The 18337-nt window shown below is 48.7% G+C and overlaps 1 protein-coding gene across 1 annotated transcript in view; it reads left to right on the top strand.

The window, feature by feature from the left end:
• LDLRAD3 (low density lipoprotein receptor class A domain containing 3) overlaps positions 1-18337 on the top strand; it is a 367623-nt gene that overhangs the window by 129991 nt on the left and 219295 nt on the right. The window lies entirely within an intron of this gene.

The raw sequence follows: 18337 nt of genomic DNA, 5'->3' as shown, positions 1-18337 counted from the left end.
ATGCACTGGTGTCAGTGCTTTACTCAGTCCTGTAGTCCTGTGCCTGACTGTGGGTGCATGCACCGGCATCGGTGCTGTCCTCAGTCCTGTGCCTGACTGTGGGTGTGTGCACCGGCGTCAGTGCTTCTCCTCAGTCCTGTGCCTGACTGTGGGTGTGTGCACTGGTGTCAGTGCTGTTCTCAGTCCTGTAGTCCTGTGCCTGACTGTGGGTGCATGCACCGGCATCGGTGCTGTCCTGAGTCCTGTGCCTGACTGTGGCTGTGTGCACCAATGTCAGTGCTGTCCTGTAGCCTTCTGCCTGACTTTGGGTTTGTGCACTTGCGTCAGTGTTGTTCTCAGGTCTGTAGTGCTGTGCCTGACCGGAGGTGCATGCAGAGGGGTCAGTGGTGTCCTCAGTCGTGTAGTGCTGCGCCTGACTGTGGGTGTGTGCACCAGCATCAGTGCTGTTCTCAGTCCTGTTCTCAGTCCTGTCAGCCTGTGTCTGACTGTGGGGGCGTGCACAGGCGTTAGTGCTGTCCTGACTTCCTTAGCCCTGTGCCTGACTGTGGGTGCGTGCACAGGTGTCAGTGCTGTCTTCAGTCCTGTGGCCCTGTGCCTGACTGTGGGTTCTTGCACTGGGGTACGTGCTGTTGTTAGTCCTGTATTTCTGTGCCTGACTGTGGGTGCTTGCTCTGGGATCTGTGCAGTCCTGAGTCCTGTGTCTAACTGTGGGTTTGTGTACTGGCTTCAGTGCTGTCCTCAGTTCTGTAGTCCTGTGCCTGACTGCAGGTGCGTGCACAGGCGTCAGTGCTGTTCTCAGTCCTGTAGGCTTGTGCCTGACTGTGGGTTCGTGCACCTGCATCAGTGCTGTTTTCAGTTCTGTAGTCCTGTGCCTGACTGCAGGTGCATGCACTGACACCAGTGCTGTTCTTAGTTCTGTAGCCTTGTGCCTGACTGTGGGTTCGTGCACCTGCATCAGTGCTGTTTTCAGTTCTGTAGTCCTGTGCCTGACTGTGAATGCCTGTACCTGCAACAGTACTGTTCTCAGTCCTGTGCCTGACTCTGGATGCATGCACAGGCGTCAGTGCTGTTCTCAGTCCTGTACTCTTGTGCCTGACTGTAGGTGCATGTACAGGCCTTGGTTCTGTCCTCAGTCCTGTAGTTCTGTGCCTGACTATGGGCACCTGCAGAGGCGTCAGTGCTGTCCTCGCTTCTGCGCCTGAATGTGGGTGCATGCACTGGTATCGTGACTGTTCTCAGTCCTGTAGTAGTGCCTGACTGTGAGTGTGTTCTCAGGCATCCGTACTGTCCTTAGTCCTTTAGTTCTGTGCCTGACTGTGGGTGCGTGCAGAGGCCTCAGTGGTGTTCTCAGTCCTATAGTCCTGTGCCTGACTGTAGGTGCGTGCACTGGTGTCAGTACTGTTCTCAGTCCTGTAGGCCTGTGCCTGACTGTGGGTTTGTGCACCGGCGTCAGTGCTGTTCTCAATCCTGTAGTCGTGTGCCTGACTGTGGGTTTGTGCGCTGACGCCAGTACTGTCCTCAGTCCTGTTCTCCTGTGCCTGACTGTGGGTGTGTGCACAGACGTCAGTGCTGTTCTCAGTCCTGTGCCTGACTGGGGGTGTAGGCACTAGTGTCAATAATGTTCTTTGTCCTGTTCCTGACTGTGGGTGCGTGCACAGGCGTCACTGCTGTTCTCAGTCCTGTAGGCTTGTGCCTGACTGGTTGCGTGCACAGACGTCAGTGCTGTTCTCACTCCTGTGCCTGACTGTCAGTGCGTACACTGATGTCAGTGCTGTCCTCAGTCCTGTGGTCCTGTGCCTAACTGTCGATGTGTGCACTGGCATCAGTGCTGTCCTCAGTCCTGTTCCTGACCGTGGGTATGTGCACTGGTGTCAGTGCTGTCCTCAGTCCTGTTCCTGACTGTGGGTGTGTGCACAGACGTCAGTGCTGTTCTCAGTCCTGTGCCTGACTTGGGGTGTAGGCACTAGTGTCAATAATGTTCTTAGTCCTGTGCTTGACTGTGGGTGCGTGCACAGGCGTCACTGCTGTTCTCAGTCCTGTAGGCTTGTGCCTGACTGGTTGCGTGCACAGACGTCAGTGCTGTTCTCAGTCCTGTATGCCTGTGTCTGCCTGGCTGTGCCTAACTGTGGGGGCATTCACTGGCGTCAGTGCTGTTCTCAGTCCTGTGCCTCACTATGGGTGCATTCACCTTCGTCAGTGCTTGTTGTGTGTATGACATACACAGGGTTACACGTTCCTTGTGACATACTGAGGCTCTACGGGTGACAGTCGGAGACTTGGTGCTGAAGGAATGTGGTGCCCTGTTTCTTGTACCGGCGTATCTCGTAAATAAAAACTCACACCATACGTATTGTGCTCATTTTGAGGAAGTACTTCAACAATTCATCTTCCCCTTTAATGACAAAACACATCTTCCCTTTTTAATAACAAAACACATCTTCCCCTTTTAATAACAATAACAATTCTATGTTTCTTACACCTATGAAAACTAACACAAACAAGGTAACTTAAGACAATACACATAAACTCTAATAACACCCATTCCCCTAATAACAATAGCACGAACAAAATTGAAAACAAATTACTACACCGGACCTTGAATTTCTTAGGTGTACCCTACTATAAAATCTTCTAACCAACCAAGAGGTGTTACTTTCCTCTTTCCACCATTCAATACCACATGATCAAGTTCTTGTGCACTTCCCCATGAATTATTATCACACTCACTAAAACTCCTCTCACGGCTAGTACCAGTGGTACCACCGCTCTCATTCCCTCTATGAGTCGGTTCCCCATCATCCGCGTTCTCAATGCAATATTCTTGTGCTGACCTCAAGAAAGTGGCATACTCCCCCAAGTGACTACTACTCACTTGCTGCGATACTGCCCCACTCCGTGCGGAGCCCTGCTTCAGGGGGCAGACGTGCTGAAAGTAGGGCTGTAAGGTTGCAGCAGGGACGGACAGACCATGCCCCACATGGACAGGAACACTTGCCACTTTCAGCAGGAGCCCCTCATAATGTGGCCACGTGGAATTTAATTGATAGCAAAACATGTTCTACAAATTATATATTTGTGTTGCTAACTGAGTGTGGCATCATTCCGTCACTCATTGTGAAGAGACATAATTGCTAAAGTGAACTGACCTATTGTACCATGCAATATGCTGTGGTAGGTGGAAGTAAAATGTGAATAAGTCTTGGATAGACCACTGGATGAAAGTGAAGAGGGAGATTGTGTGTTGGTCCTTTCCTTTTGTGATATTCTGGCAGACGCGAGGCTAGGCCATACCTAAAGTACTCAGTGCAACCTAGAATACTGTTAGGTTTGATATAAACAGGTCCGAGGACATCCGCAGGAGAAGGTTGGAGATCAATTATGGATATTGGATTTCCTTAGGGAAGGTTAGTAACTTTGAGATACCTTAAAGCATCCAACCAGTAGAGAAAAGAATGTTTCCTTTTGCCCATCATTCTCCAACAATAAGCACTTTGACTGTTGGTTTAATTGATGACATGCTGAGATTTTCAGACACTCTGTGACATCATTCACTTGATGGTCCTTTAATTGTGGTATAATAAAAAAGTGGAAAGCGTTTCCATATAGATCAGTGCTTTGTCGTCACTTACGAGGTTCTATACATGGACATGTTTTTGGCTGACCCACGTGTCAAAACATTTTCAGTTAGCAACACAAATATATAATTTGTAGAACATGTTTTGCTATCAATTAAATTCCACGTGGCTAAATTATGAGGGGCTCCTGCTGAAAGTGGCAAGTGTTCCTGTCCATGTGGGGCATGGTCTGTCCGTCCCTGCTGCAACCTTACAGCCCTACTTTGAGCACGTCTGCCCCCTGAAGCAGGGCTCCGCACGGAGTGGGGCAGTATCGCAGCAAGTGAGTAGTAGTCACTTGGGGGAGTATGGCACTTTCTTGAGGTCAGCAATATCGGCCTTCAAGAATATTGCATTAACTACCGCTGTATCTTCAAGGTAAGTGTATAATTACAGGAAACAACATAAACAACGCGTTGCAAACAACGTGGGCGTTTCCTATGCAAGCGGAACAACGCTTGCCAGAACAATGCGGGCCTTTTTTCTCTGCCTTAACCATGCATGTGCCAAACTACACATTTTCGTGCTTAAGGCAGAGAAAAAGACAGAGAGCTTGGGAGAGGACATGGTGAGGTAAGTGGATCTGGGGCAGGGTTTGGGGTAGTTTTTAAGGGTGGGGGTGGATTAAGGGCTTAGGGTGGGTCGGACTATTTCTTGGTGAGGCGGACTGTGTAGTTCATTTTTTAGGGGCAGAGGTTGGTTTTTAAAACACATTTTTTAGGGCTTGGGGTGGGGGGGGGTGGGGTAGTTTGTTTTTTTAGGGGTGGGAGAAGGTTTAGGGAAGGGCGGCAGGAGAGGAGGAAGGATCGGGAGAGGACGCAGTGACGTAAGTGGGGTTGGATTTAGTACTTAGGGTGGGTGGGATGGTCGCGCTAGTTTCTTTTTTAGGGGTGGGGAAGGTTTAAGGAAGGGCAGAAGGAGAGAAGAGGAGGAAAGACCAGGAGAGGACGCTGTGTGGTAAGTGGGATTGGGTAGGGTTTGGGGGCTAGTTTTTTGTAGTGGGAGTGGATTTACAGCTTAGTGTGGGTGGGGGGTTCAGGGTAGTTTATTTGTTTGGGCTTATGGTTGATGGGGGGGTCGTTGTCCTTTAGTTATTAGGGGTGGGAGAAGGTTTTAAGACTCAGGGCGGGTGGGCCTGTTGGGGTAGATTAGTTTTTAGGGGTAGGGGGACAGGGTTTTTTTTTTTAAGGGCTTAGGGTGGGTGGGGGGTTGGGAAAGTTTAGTTATTAGGAATGGGGGAAGGTTTTAGGGCTCAGGGTGGGTGGGGGTGTCAGGTTAGTTTAGTTTTTAGGGGCAGGGGTGTGGGGTTGGGGTAGTTTTAATTTTTTGGGGCTTACGGTGGATGGGGGTCTGGGTAGTTTACTTATCAGAGGTGGGGAAAGGTTTTAAGGCTCTGGGCGGGCGGGGATGTTTGGGTAGCCTACTTATTATTAGGAGTGGGGTACTTTTGGGCCTCAGGGTGGGTAGGAGGGTTGTTTGACAGAACCACACATGCCATTTCCACATTTGATTTTACTAAGCATACTTTTACAACAAAATTCATTGTAAAGGCATGCGTAGAAAAGACGTGGTCGTAGTTCCGACTGCGTTGTTAAGGCATGCGTTGTTCCGGTATGCGTGGTTCTGTCATGCAACCTATATTTACCATTTTTAACTCTGCATTTACTTACCTTGAGAATTTAGTGGCTGCAATATCTTTGTCATGGGAGATATCACAAAATCTTGTGATCCTCCAACTAACTTTCTGGTGATAAAGAGGAAGCCTGACTCCACTCCTCCCCTCTAAACATGTTAAACGCCTATAACTTTGCAGTCAGCAATCTTGGCACATGTTATAAAAAGTGACTTGGTTTATTCTGTTTAGGTCGAAGCCTACCAGACAGTGCAGCTATCTGGTTTGCTAAAGTCATCTTGGGGAAATTCAGAAAGCTGACCTAGAAATGCAATCCGCTTTGTGGTTTGTAACTCACATTTGCTGGCTCATTTTGCTTTAGGCTGTTCAGCTTGAGTTCATCCTCTGCATTGCCCAGACCTTGTGGACTGCATTCTTCCACTAACTCGCTTTCTGTAGACACACAGTTAAATCTTCTTTTTATCTTGTCACATTTGCTGTGCATTCAGATAGAGGTTAAATGTCAGGCTCTCTCTTCCAGGGAGCTTGGTGTTTATTTTTCTTTCTTTTATTTCAAAGTGCAGAAGCTTTGCGACAATCCTGCTAATTACTTGTGTAAGAGGAGAGGGTGTGGGATGTTTTTATTTTCTAGCACCCAACAGAAAAAAAGAACTATGCAGAATATATTGGAATCCGTATCAATGAAAGACATTTCTTTGTCATGCTGAAGTGTGGTGGAAACAAATATTTGTAAATACCATCAAAACACATCAATACACTAGGTGTTAACATCTGCACACATTATTGTGTGTGTGCAGTAAAACCGTATTGCAGTCAAATGTAATGGTCATTTCAATTGAAAACGTGATGTCTGTAATGGCGGTGAGACACAACTTGCTCTACTCGAGGCCCAAACGCTCTATGCCACGCTACTCCACTCTATGACACGCCACTCCACTCTACTCCCTTCCACTCTAAGACACTCTGTGACACGCAACTCAATGCATGACGCAACACCCCACTCCACTTTATGCCCCTCCAGTCCACACCACTTACCCCACTCCACTATACCACAGTCCACACCGTCTATCCCACTGCACTCCAGTTTACCCCAGTCTACCTCATCCCACTCAGCTTCACTGCAGTCTGCCCCAATTTAACCCACTCCGATCTAACCCATTGCACTCCAGTTAACCCCAGCCCACTCCAGTCTACCCCACTCAACTCCAGTCAGTCTCAGTCCAATTTACCCCACTCCATTCTGATTTACCCCGCTCTACTCCAACTCCACTGCAATCTATCCAGCTCCTCTCCACTCTAGTCTACCCACCTCCAATCTTCCACAGTCTACCCCACTCCAATCTGCCACACTCCAGTCTATCCAATCTACCCACTCCACTCTAATCTACCCCACCCCACTATAACACACTTAACTACAGCCAAATCTACCCCACTCCACTTCTGCAATCTAACCCTCTGCATTCTACCCCTATCTACTCCATTCCAATATACTCGACTCCAATCTACCCCACTCCACCCCACTGCAATTTATTCCACCCCACGCCAATCCACCCCACTCTAATCTACCCCACTCCAAACAATCCCACTCCAATCATCCCTTTTGAGTCTTCCCCACTCCAATATGCCCCACTCCACCCGAATCTACCCCACTACACTCGACTCTATCCCTCGCCACTATTCCCAATCTATCTCACTCCACTCCAATCTCGACTCTACTCCAATCTATCCAACTCCACTCAACCCCACTCAATTCTCTCCCAGTCTACCCCTCTCAAATCTACCCACTCCAATCCACCCACTCTACCCCATTCTATCACACTCCATTCCACTCTACCCAGTCTATCCACTCCTTCACTGTACAGCATGCCACTGAAATCTACCCCACTCTGGTCCTGTCTCACCGACCCCATCCCAATCCACCCCTCTCCAATCTACCCTACCCCACCCCAAGTTACCCTACTCCAGTCTACCCCTTCCAGTCTGCCCCACCCCATTCTACCCCAATCTACTCCATTCCAGTCTACCCCACCCTAAGCCAATCTACCCCTCTTTAATCTATCCCACTACAATCTAGCCCACCCTATCCCAATCTACTCAACACCACTCTATGCAACTCCTCTCCAATCTACCCCACCCCACTCCAATCTACCCCACTCCAAACTAGCCACTTCTATTTCACTCCTTTCTACTCCACTCCAGTCTACCCTCCCATGATCCACCCATTCTATCCCAATCCAATCTACCCCAATCCACTGTATCCCACTCCACCCTAATCTACTCCACTCCAGTCTACCCCATCCACTGCACCCCACTCTTCCCCAGTTCACCCCACCTCACTATCCCAATCTACTCAACACCACTCTATGCAACTCCTCTCCAATCTACCCCACCCCACTCCAATCTACCCCACTCCAAACTAGCCACTTCTATTTCACTCCTTTCTACTCCACTCCAGTCTACCCTCCCATGATCCACCCATTCTATCCCAATCCAATCTACCCCAATCCACTGTATCCCACTCCACCCTAATCTACTCCACTCCAGTCTACCCCATCCACTGCACCCCACTCTTCCCCAGTTCACCCCACCTCACTCCATTCTACCCCAATATATCCCACTCCAGTCTACCCCCATCTCATCCCTGTCTACCTCACACCACGCATGTCTACCCTAATCTACCCTACTCCAGTCCAATCTATCCCAATCTACCCCACTCCATTCTATTGTACCCTACTATAATCCCCACTCGGTGCTACCCCACTCCACTCTGCTTGACTCCAGTCCAGTCTACTCCACTCCAATCTACCCCAGTCCACCCCACTCCAGTCTACTCCTCCCCAGTCTACCCCACTTCAATATATCCCATTCCACTCCACCCCAATCTACCCTACTCCTTTCTACCCCAGTCCAATCTACCCCACTATAATCTACCCAACTCTCCCACACCATTCTACTCCACTCCACCTCAATCTACCCGACTTCAATCTACGTCACTCCCATTTAACAATGCTAATCTATCCAACTCCCCCACACCAATTTACCCTACTTCAACCCACCCCAATCCCCCCCCAGTGCGTTCTGTCACTCTAACGCCACTCCACTCCCATCTACCCCACTCCACTCTACCCAATCTACCCCACTCCAATACACCCACTCCATGCCACTAACGTTTAGTCATGCTGAGCAGCAGCCACACTGGTGTACAACATGGCTGAAACACATTACCAAAGCCAATAGCTCATGCATAGGGAAGACATATAGACTTCGCCATGCTTTTTTTATGTGGCTACGCATGAGAGCCCTATGTTGCTTTTTTGCTGTCTTCACAATAAGGCTGCTTGAATCGCCACTTCCTAATTAAAAAAACAGTTGCATTTCTCAGTGCAACTATAAATATTTGCTATACAGATTTTTCTCTAGGAAATGCGGAAATTATTGAACAAAACAATTGGATTTGGCAGCAGGTACTGGGACGCCAGAGCTCATCTGGTCTAGTTACAGGTACACCTGGCATCAGAACTAGTTTGGTACCCTGCCATGGAGTTTAAAGGGCTTAAAGATTAGCCCAGAATCATAGCCTGATTATTCTGGATTCCTTGCAGTGGAGAGAAGGCCTTGAATTGCACTGTGTCCAGAATAGTCCCAATGAATGACAACTTCTGCAATGGAATCAGGCACAACTTTGGCTTTTTGATTGTGAATCCCAACTATGCCAAAACGTTTGCTGCGTTTTTTGTCTGGATGCAGTCAATGGCTGACTGTGAGCCAACCTTCAACAGCCAGTCTGTTCTTGTTCTGTGCTGCTGCTCAGTGTGTGGCATTTAACAGATGTAGTGGAGGGCCCAAGTAGGGATCAGGACAAATGAAGATGGGGCACATGTTTAACCTCCATCTCCTCACCCCCGAAGATCACAATCATAGTGCTTCACACTCTAACTATTTAAATTGCTGCTCAACATACCACGCTGTTCATCTTTACAATGCTCAACAATATCCCCATTAGAATTACTGTCATAGAATATGCCCAGCTGAATTAATGCAATACACCCATCTGAATTACAGAGTAACCAGCAATGTTCCCTTCTAAATCACCTTAGTCAGAGAATATACCCCTCAGGGTTACTTATGCCACGGAAGACGACCCTCTGAATTACAGCCTCAAAGAATATTCACTTCCGCAGTATGTGTTCCACATAATACTCCCTTCTGGATTACTTATGCCACAGAATGTGCCCATCTGTATTGCAGAAAACATTCCCTTTTGAATTACCTTCTCCACAGAATATACTCTTTTGAATTACTTGTTCCACAGAAGTTGCCCTTCTGCATTACCTGTTGCATAGAATAGACTCTTGTTTGTTCAAACAAAAAAATATGTTTGTTAAACTTTCTCAGCGATGGATATGTTTATTTGCTTGTGGTTTGTAAAGAATCTGTAAGAAACTATTTTTAAAAAAACATTGAACTGTTTGTTTTTAGCTCTGACTCTTTGATTTTATTAAAATTATATATATAAATATACACTATACTTACAGGGGCTGTCAGCAAGCCCTCTTCATTGACTGATCTGTTGTTGTGTCATTCAGGTTTCTCACCCGCCCACTATATCATGGGGCAGTGGGTCAGTCCACTTCAGTCACTGGTTAACTTCCCTGTGAATGATGGCATTCTGCTCTTTCACAAAGACCACATCTACAGGAAAGAGCTTCCGTCATGTCCAGTCGCGGCTCGCTTCCCCAGTGAGGAGTGGGGTAGGGGTGGTACGCAGGGGGGTAGGTGGCACGCGGGAGCGGGTCTTAAAATTAATTTAAAAAAAATAAATAAAATAAAAAGGTGCCTGCTCCTCGTGCGCCGCTCCTCTCCCCCCTCAGGCACAGGCTCCCAGCCTTCCCTGCGGCCAATCTTGAGCGTCAGGATTGGCTGGGAGCACCCTGGCTGGACGCTCGCAGGCAGACTGGGAGCCTGTGCAGGCTACGTCCAGCCCGGCAACCGTGTTGCTGGGCTGGAGAGAGCCTACAACGCATGTGTTTGGCTGGCCCGAGACTGCGGCCAAACACACATGCACTCTGAGGGGAGTGCACAGTGCACTCCCCTCGGTGCTCCTCACCCCGTGGCCCCACCCCTTGCACCCCAAAAGGATAATAAACCTAGTTTATTATCCCTTTCTGGTGAAAGGTTTGCAGCTTCTGCTGCTGTGGAGGGGGGAGGGGGGACAACTCTCCTCCGCCCTAATGGAGCAGCCGCCCCGGTTCAGCTCCAGGTACATCTATGGTAAAATATGCCTTGTGGGGCTGAAAATTATTGTTTTGCTTTTTGTTATTTTTATTAATATTGGCCTGGGCCCACCAGCTCCTCAATAATTCAGTTTAACAAAACCCATGACAAAACAAGCATTGACCAAGCCAAAGGTCTGGCAGCTACTGTCAGACCTATTGGTTTTGCTAGTGCGTGTTGCGCGCTGGTCCCAAGGGAGAACAAAACAGCATAGTGCAAAAGCTCATTATGGGCGAGCGCAAAGCGCTCAGTCCATAAAGTAATCTCTCTTTGGGCTTCAAACCACGCCCAGGTCACGTCAGTCTCTTTCATTGGTTCCTGGGCATGCTCTTTAAAATCTGCTTGCTTTCATTTGTGAAAGGCATGCATACGTCATGCCTTTTCCGGTGTTTAGCCCGCCTACACAGCACCGGTAAACTACTAGAAACATACGAGGCTCCATGTTTTGAGCCTGGTTTCTGGACTACTTTATCTGTTCATTTTTCCCCGCAGCGCGATCGTGCTGGGGTTTACATAGCGCGATCGCGCTCCGGTTTTTCGTTTCCAATTTCAGCGCGATTGCGCTGCCTTTTACATAGCGCGATCGCGCAGTGTTTTTTTCTTTTAATTTGTGTGGCAAGAAAAGTTAGGTTAGGAGTTTACAACGCAAATACCTCCAACTCGAGCAAATGCGAGCTCCGTTGCATTGAAAATGCTTGTTTTTTTCCATGTGAATAACATGAAGGTTCGTTCACGCGTGTCTAAGGAGAGCAGCTGAACTGGTGACATAGCTCTGTGAGTCGAGGTCCTCCTGCTGTGGTATGTGGGGAAATGGCATTTCACGTTAAAAGGGGTGACTCGGACTTTCGTCCTTGCGAGGTCGATTGAATAAGTAAAGTTGAGTCTGGTGCGATTAACACGTACTGCTTATTGAAACCAGTGCGCCTAGAGGTGCGCGAAAAGACTCGACGCCTCCTTTGTTTGCAGGTCAGAAGCCTTTTTAAAAACTTTAATAAAGTTTAATAAAGTTCCATCTGGCTGGAGTTTCTTCTCATCTGTCGCCTCCCGCCCTCTAGAAGCGCCTTTGATGCCCCCCTCCACCCCCCTGGAGCCAGCATGGCGGCCTCCTTTCTATTTGCTTTGGTTTTGAGGCTGGGAAAGGCCCTGCGCCTTTGTAGAGTTTCCTAGAATAACAGCCTCCGTGGCCCCGAGGTTGCCCCCGGAAACCCCATCCCTTTGATGTTCCCCGCTCCGGGCCCTGGTAATGGTACATGACAGGCGTGCGGTAAATGATTTCACCCCACTTCCCAGGCGCTGAAAGACTGGGGTCAAAGGTCCCCTGCCTTCATTACGTGGGACATGGGGCGCAGTCATGTCATCTGCTTTGTAACACATTAGGTCCCAAATATAAATTAAATTGGGCCATTAGCCCCGACCTCCTCAGATCCTGGAGAGATCCCTGGTAATTGAAACAGGCGTATCCTGTGGAGCAAGTACTCCCGAAGGGATTGTTGTGTGGAACAAGTAATCCAGAACGGATTGTTCTGTGGAGCAGGTAATCCCGAAGACCGTATTCTGTGCAACAACTAATTCAGATTGGAATATCCCGTGGAACAAGTAATTTAGAAGGGAATATTAGATGAAACAATTCATTCAGAAGGGAATATTCTGTGGGACAAGTAATTTAGAAGGGAATATTAGATGGAACAAGTAATTTAGAAGGGAATATTAGATGGAACAATTCATTCAGAAGGGAATATTCTGTGGAACAAGTAATTTAGAAGGGAATATTAGATGTAACAATTTATTCAGAAGGGAATATGATATGCAACAAGTAATTTAGAAGGGAATATTATATGCAACAATTAATTCAGAAGGGAATATTCTGTGGGACAAGTAACTCAGATTGGAATATCCCATGGAACAAGTAATTTAGAAGGGAATATTAGATGGAACAATTAATTCAGAAGGGAATATTCTGTGGGGCAAGTAATTCAGATTGGAATATTCCGTGGAACAAGTCATTCAGATTGGAATCTTCTGTGCTCTGAGTAATTCAGATTTGAATATTCTGTGGAACACCTAATTCAGAAGGGTATATTATGTGCAGCACGTAGTTCAGAAGGGAATATTCTGTGGGACAAGTTATTCAGAAAGGTATGTTCTGTGGAACAAGTTATTCAGAAAGGTATATTCTGTGGAACAAGTTATTCAGAAAGGTATATTCTGTGGAACAAGTTATTCAGAAAGGTATGTTCTGTGGGACAAGTATCTCAGATTGGAATATCCTGTGGAACAAATAATTCAGAAAGGACTAGTCTGTGGAAAAAGTAATTCAGAAGGGAATATTCAGAGTGGGTGTGAGAGTGATAATGGGCTGGAGCCCTCTGGAGTAGGCATCTTAGGGGCAGCTGGTGGACCTCATGGTGGTGGTGGCTTCTTCTGGGGTGATGAGGGGGCATCTGATTAGCAGTGTTCTTTGGCTAAGCTTGGGAGGTGTATGGTGAGGTCTGTTGGGCCTGTGTGCGGGCTGAAGTTGCTGTAAGTGGCGATGAAATTGTTGTTGAAGATACAAGAGATTGCTGCAGAGGTCCTGCGAGGCTGCGGATAGAGTTGTAGGCAGCTGATGGTGAAGTAAATCTTTTACAATGGCGAAGATGTCTTTGCTTCCGTTGGTGTTGGCCTCGATGTGGTCCACCAGATCAGCATGCTTGGTGGTCCAGATCATTTAGTGTGAGCGGCTTAGTGAGGATTTGAACGTGCTCCTGTCTGCGTTTTCCTGTCTCATTCTTCATTTGCACTTCACTTGTTTGCAGTGGAGTTTCATCAGTCTGACTTGCTCAGTGTCACAACTCACCCGGCGTCTGGATCTTCTTGTATTGCTGTGTCTGAGGGGGCCAGGGAGTCGGACCAGGAAGTGAGCTGTTTAGATTCTTGATGTCTTTGAGGAAGTTGTTTGCTGTGTTTGGGTCAGTGGGTGTTCAGAGAGCAGTGTTCCAGTCCTTGCCACTGATGCTGTTCCAGTTTCGACAGGATTGTCCGGCAGTGGTTCATGTGTGTTGGACCGGAACAGGGATGCTGAACAGTGGCAAACACTGGCAATGACACTATCTGGTGCACTTGCAGTGATGCTGGCTATGGGCACTGGCATTGATACTGTCTGGGGCATCTGAAGTGATGCTGACTGGGGCACTAGCAGTGATGCTGGCAGTAGGCACTGGCATTGATGCTGTCTGGGGCACTTGCAGTGATGCCGGCTATGGGCACTCACTGGCATTGATGCTGTCTGGGGCATCTGAAGTGATGCTGACTGTGGGCACTAAGAGTGATGCTGGCAGTGGGCACTCACTAGCAGTGATGCTGTCTGGGGCACCTGAAGTGATGCTGGCTATGGGCACTCACTAGCAGTGATGCTGTCTGGGGCACCTGAAGTGATGCTGACTGGGGCACTAGCAGTGATGCTGGCAGTGGGCACTCACTAGCAGTGATGCTGTCTGGGGCACCTGAAGTGATGCTGACTGGGGCACATGAAGGGATGCTGGCTATGGGCACTCACTAGCAGTGATGCTGTCTGGGGCACCTGAAGTGATGCTGTCTGAGGCACTTGTAGTGATGCTGGCAGTGGGCACTGGCATTGATGCTGTCTGGGGCACTTGCAGTGATGCTGGCTGGGGCACATGAAGGGATGCTGTCTGTGGGCACTGGCAGTGATGCTCACTGTGGGCACTCATTGGCAGTGATGCTGGCTGGGGCCCCTGAAGTGATGCTGGTCGGAGCACCTGAAGGAATGCTGGCTGTGGGCACTCACAGGCACTGATGCTGTCTGGGGCACCTGATGCTGGTTGGGGCACTTGTAGTGATGCTGGCTGTTGGCACTGGCATTGATGCTGTCTGGGCACCTGAAATGATGCTGGCTGTGGGTACTACCTAGCAGGGATGCTGGCTGGGGCATATGAAGGGATGCTGTCTGTGGGCACTCTATGGCAGTGATACTGGCTTGGGCACTTCAAGTGATGGTGGCTGTGGGCACTAGCAGTGATGCTGTCTGGGGCACCTGAAGTGATGCTGTCTGGGGCACCTGAAGTGATGCTGTCTGGGGCACTTGTAGTGATGCTGGCAGTGGGCACTGGCATTGATGCTGTCTGGGGCACTTGCAGTGATGCCGGCTATGGGCACTCACTGGCATTGATGCTGTCTGGGGCACTTGCAGTGATGCTGGCTATGGGCACTCACTAGCAGTGATGCTGTCTGGGACACCTGAAGTGATGCTGTCTGGGGCACTTGCAGTGATGCTGGCTATGGGCACTCACTGGGAGTGATGCTAGCTGGGGCTCCTGAAGTGATGCTGGTTGGTGCACTTGTAGTGATGCTGGCTGTTGGCACTGGCATTGGTGCTGTCTGGGGCACCTGAAATGATGCTGGCTGTGGGTACTACCTAGCAGTGATGCTGGCTGGGGCACATGAAGGGATGCTGTCTGTGGGCACTCTCTGGCAGTGATACTGGCTTGGGCACTTCAAGTGATGGTGGCTGTGGGCACTAGCAGTGATGCTGACTGGGGCACCTGAAGTGATGCTGGTTGGGCACTTGTAGTGATGCTGGCTGTGGGCACTGGCAGTGATGCTCACTGTGGGCACTCATTGGCAGTGATGCTGGCTGGGGCCCCTGAAGTGATGCTGGTCGGAGCACCTGAAGGAATGCTGGCTGTGGGCACTCAAGGCACTGATGCTGTCTGGGGCACCTGATGCTGGTTGGGGCACTTTTAGTGATGCTGGCTGTGGGCACTGGCAGTGATCCTGTCTGGGGCACCTGATGCTGGTTGGGGCACCTGAAGTGATACTGACTGTGGGCACTCACTGGCAGTGATGTTGGCATTGGGCGCTGACAGTGATGTTGGAAGGGGACTCTGGCACTAATTGTGGATGGGAACACTGCCTTTGGTGCTCTCAGAGGACAATGCTCTAACACATAATTGGCTCTGGCCTTTCAAAGGCTCTGACCTCTCCCTTATTTATGCCTTTTACATAACGCTACCGGTGTCTGGTGCTGCCTCGGACCGCTTTTGAGAAGCAGACACGAGGCTTTTGGTCAGTAACCTAAGACACAGGTATTGAGGCTGCAGGGACAGGAAAGTGTCTGGGTTTTCCTGGTACCGAGCACTGCCCTCTTCAGGGCAGAAAGGGGGATAAGCTTTGCACACCTAGAGCTCGGATGTGCAAGCATCGAAACATATCAATGTAAGGCCTCTTTTGGGCCAGACTTATTGTTTATCTAGTTTGGAAGTTCGATTAGTGCTCATTGTCGCCCTGCTCTGTAACGGGGGGGAGAGGGGAGTCCCCTATAACACCGGTAACTCCCCCCCTTCCCACCACGCCTTGCTTTTTGTTTTAGAAAATAACTTTTAGTTGACACCCAGACCCTGTTCGCACAGTCTAATTATATTAATATCTACCTCGGGCCATAACTTTTTCATTCTGCGTTTTCCTTCCGACTGAATGATATTTAAAATACTTGAAATACTTTATAAACATTAGGCATGCAGCAGAAAATGACAGACTCTTGGCGGGGCCCCCTTTTACTCTGTACATACAGCGTGCAGATGTGAGAGCACCGCTGGCTGGATCTCTGCTGCCCCCTCCTGGCAACCCGCTGCTACAGCTTGGTCTATTCCACCTTGTGCTGCTGTTGGTACTTGGATGACTAGCGGACATAGGGGCTTTCAAGTGCTTCGCGTCTCAGCATCTGTTGTACACTTCTCTGGGCGGCCCCGTGTGTACCCAGACTGCAGAGGGTACCCCGAGTCTCAACACAGAAGAAGGGTATCTCCAGATGAGTTATACACCTCAGATGGAAAATGTTTTGGTATATATTGTATTAGTAATATGTAAATATAATGGGAATAACTGACTTCGAAATGTTTTAGGCGCTCCCTATTTTGACAAACAAGTGACCTGAGGTACACAGACATGATTTGCTAGGATCACACGGCGTGGTCGATTTGGGAGGCAGAGATCAGAAGTCAAGCGTCCTACTTCAACATTCAAGAGTGTGCGAGATTGCAATTCGTTTGCACAATTCTATGACAGTTTTGCAAAACTATGCTTTCAGGAGGAAATGTGGTTTGTTGATATCTCATATGACTTGTTTTAAGAGACTGCACCTCCCTTTAAAAAACAGTCTGGCTAGATGCTGGCAGGAGCCCAATGTTCTGAATGCAGCAGTCTCCTGCTGATAACTCCTGAAAAATGCGTGAGGTGCTCGCTTGCTTGAAAAAGTCTGGCGAAAAGGCGTAATGCGAAATTTCGAAAAAACGCTGTGAATTTAACATAACATGCAATTTGAGAATTGCTCAGAATTGTTGGGGTAAGGGCCAGGGCCACTGGAATTATGCGGCAGGAGAGGACCAAATTATGGCACATTTTCTGATAGTATTCCTTCATTATTTCATCATTATTAAACTTGGAAACACTGTCTGGGCATTGTTCCACCTTGTTAGTACCAGTTTAGTTCTCAAGTATGGCAAAAAGCAAAACAAAGGTGATCAATCCAGCTTTTCAAAGGGCCTTCTATTGCACAGCATCACGTCGCTGCATTTTTAGTAACTTTTGAACCGTTTGAGCTAGAAGCGATTTTTTTTTAAATCTGCATATTATGCGGCAAATGGTGGATTACCGAGCAAATGCAGCAAACCTACAATTATGTGAAAATCGCCGCAGCCGCACAATCGCATAATTGAAGTGCACCTGACTATATCCTTTAAAGGCACCCACTCTACATCCTTTCTCCCCGTGTACCCGATGTTGTGTTTGTGGGGGACCCCAGGCCTCTCATTCACACTCTTGTGGCCCCAAAGGACTTGCTCCAGCTGATTTAAAGCTCCTAGCTGAGGCCAGGGCCATCCCCAAAGGAGTGTGTAGTTCATTCTGTGCCTCCTGCTACTTCTTCTGTGTCTCGGGACATCCTTTGTATCCCTCTGCAGCCATCCTCCCTCTGTCTCTCTATCTCTCTCTCAGTTCATCTCTTCCCCCGCCGCCCCGGCTCCTTCTCTCCCTCCCTCAGACAATCTCTTTAATCCCCCCTTAATCTATTAATTACTCGAGGCCTCTGTTTCTTCCTGCTCCCCCTTTGTCTCTTAGTGTATTCTCTCTCAACACCGTGTATCCTCCTCTCAACCCGTTCTCTCTCGCGCACACCTGCCTCTCCTCCATCTCTTTAATTCCTCTCCCTCCTTTTTCTTCTCTTTCTTCGATCCTCTCATCTACCATCCCCACCGCCAACCTGCCTCACTCCCTTAGTTCTTGCCTTGTATCTCTCTCCATCTCTTTTATCCCACACACTCCACCCTTCTCTCTTTAGGCCATCTCATGTTTGTCTCCCAACTTACCCCCTTTCCTCTCATCTCTTTCATCCCTTCCCTAACCCCGCTGTCTCCTAGGCCATCTCATGTTTGTCTCCCAATTTACCCCCTTTCCTCCCATCTCTTTCATCCCTTCCCTACCCCGCTCTTTCCTTGGCCATCTCATCATCTCATGTTTGTCTCCCAACTTACCCCCTTTCCTCCCACCTCTTTCATCCCTGCCCTACCCCCGCTCTCTCCTTGGCCATCTCATCATCTCATGTTTGTCTCCCAACCTACCCCCTTTCCTCCCATCTCTTTCATCCCTTCCCTACCCCCGCTCTCTCCTTGGCCATCTCATCATCTCATGTTTGTCTCCCAACTTGCCTCCTTTCCTCCCATCTCTTTCACCCCTTCCCTACCCCCGCTCTCTCCTTGGCCATCTCATCATCTCATGTTTGTCTCCCATTTTACCCCCTTTCCTCCCACCTCTTTCATCCCTT

This window comes from Pleurodeles waltl, chromosome 3_1, assembly GCF_031143425.1.
Source record: "Pleurodeles waltl isolate 20211129_DDA chromosome 3_1, aPleWal1.hap1.20221129, whole genome shotgun sequence".
Lineage (NCBI taxonomy): Eukaryota > Metazoa > Chordata > Amphibia > Caudata > Salamandridae > Pleurodeles > Pleurodeles waltl.
This window is presented reverse-complemented; position numbering and strand designations above follow the sequence as displayed.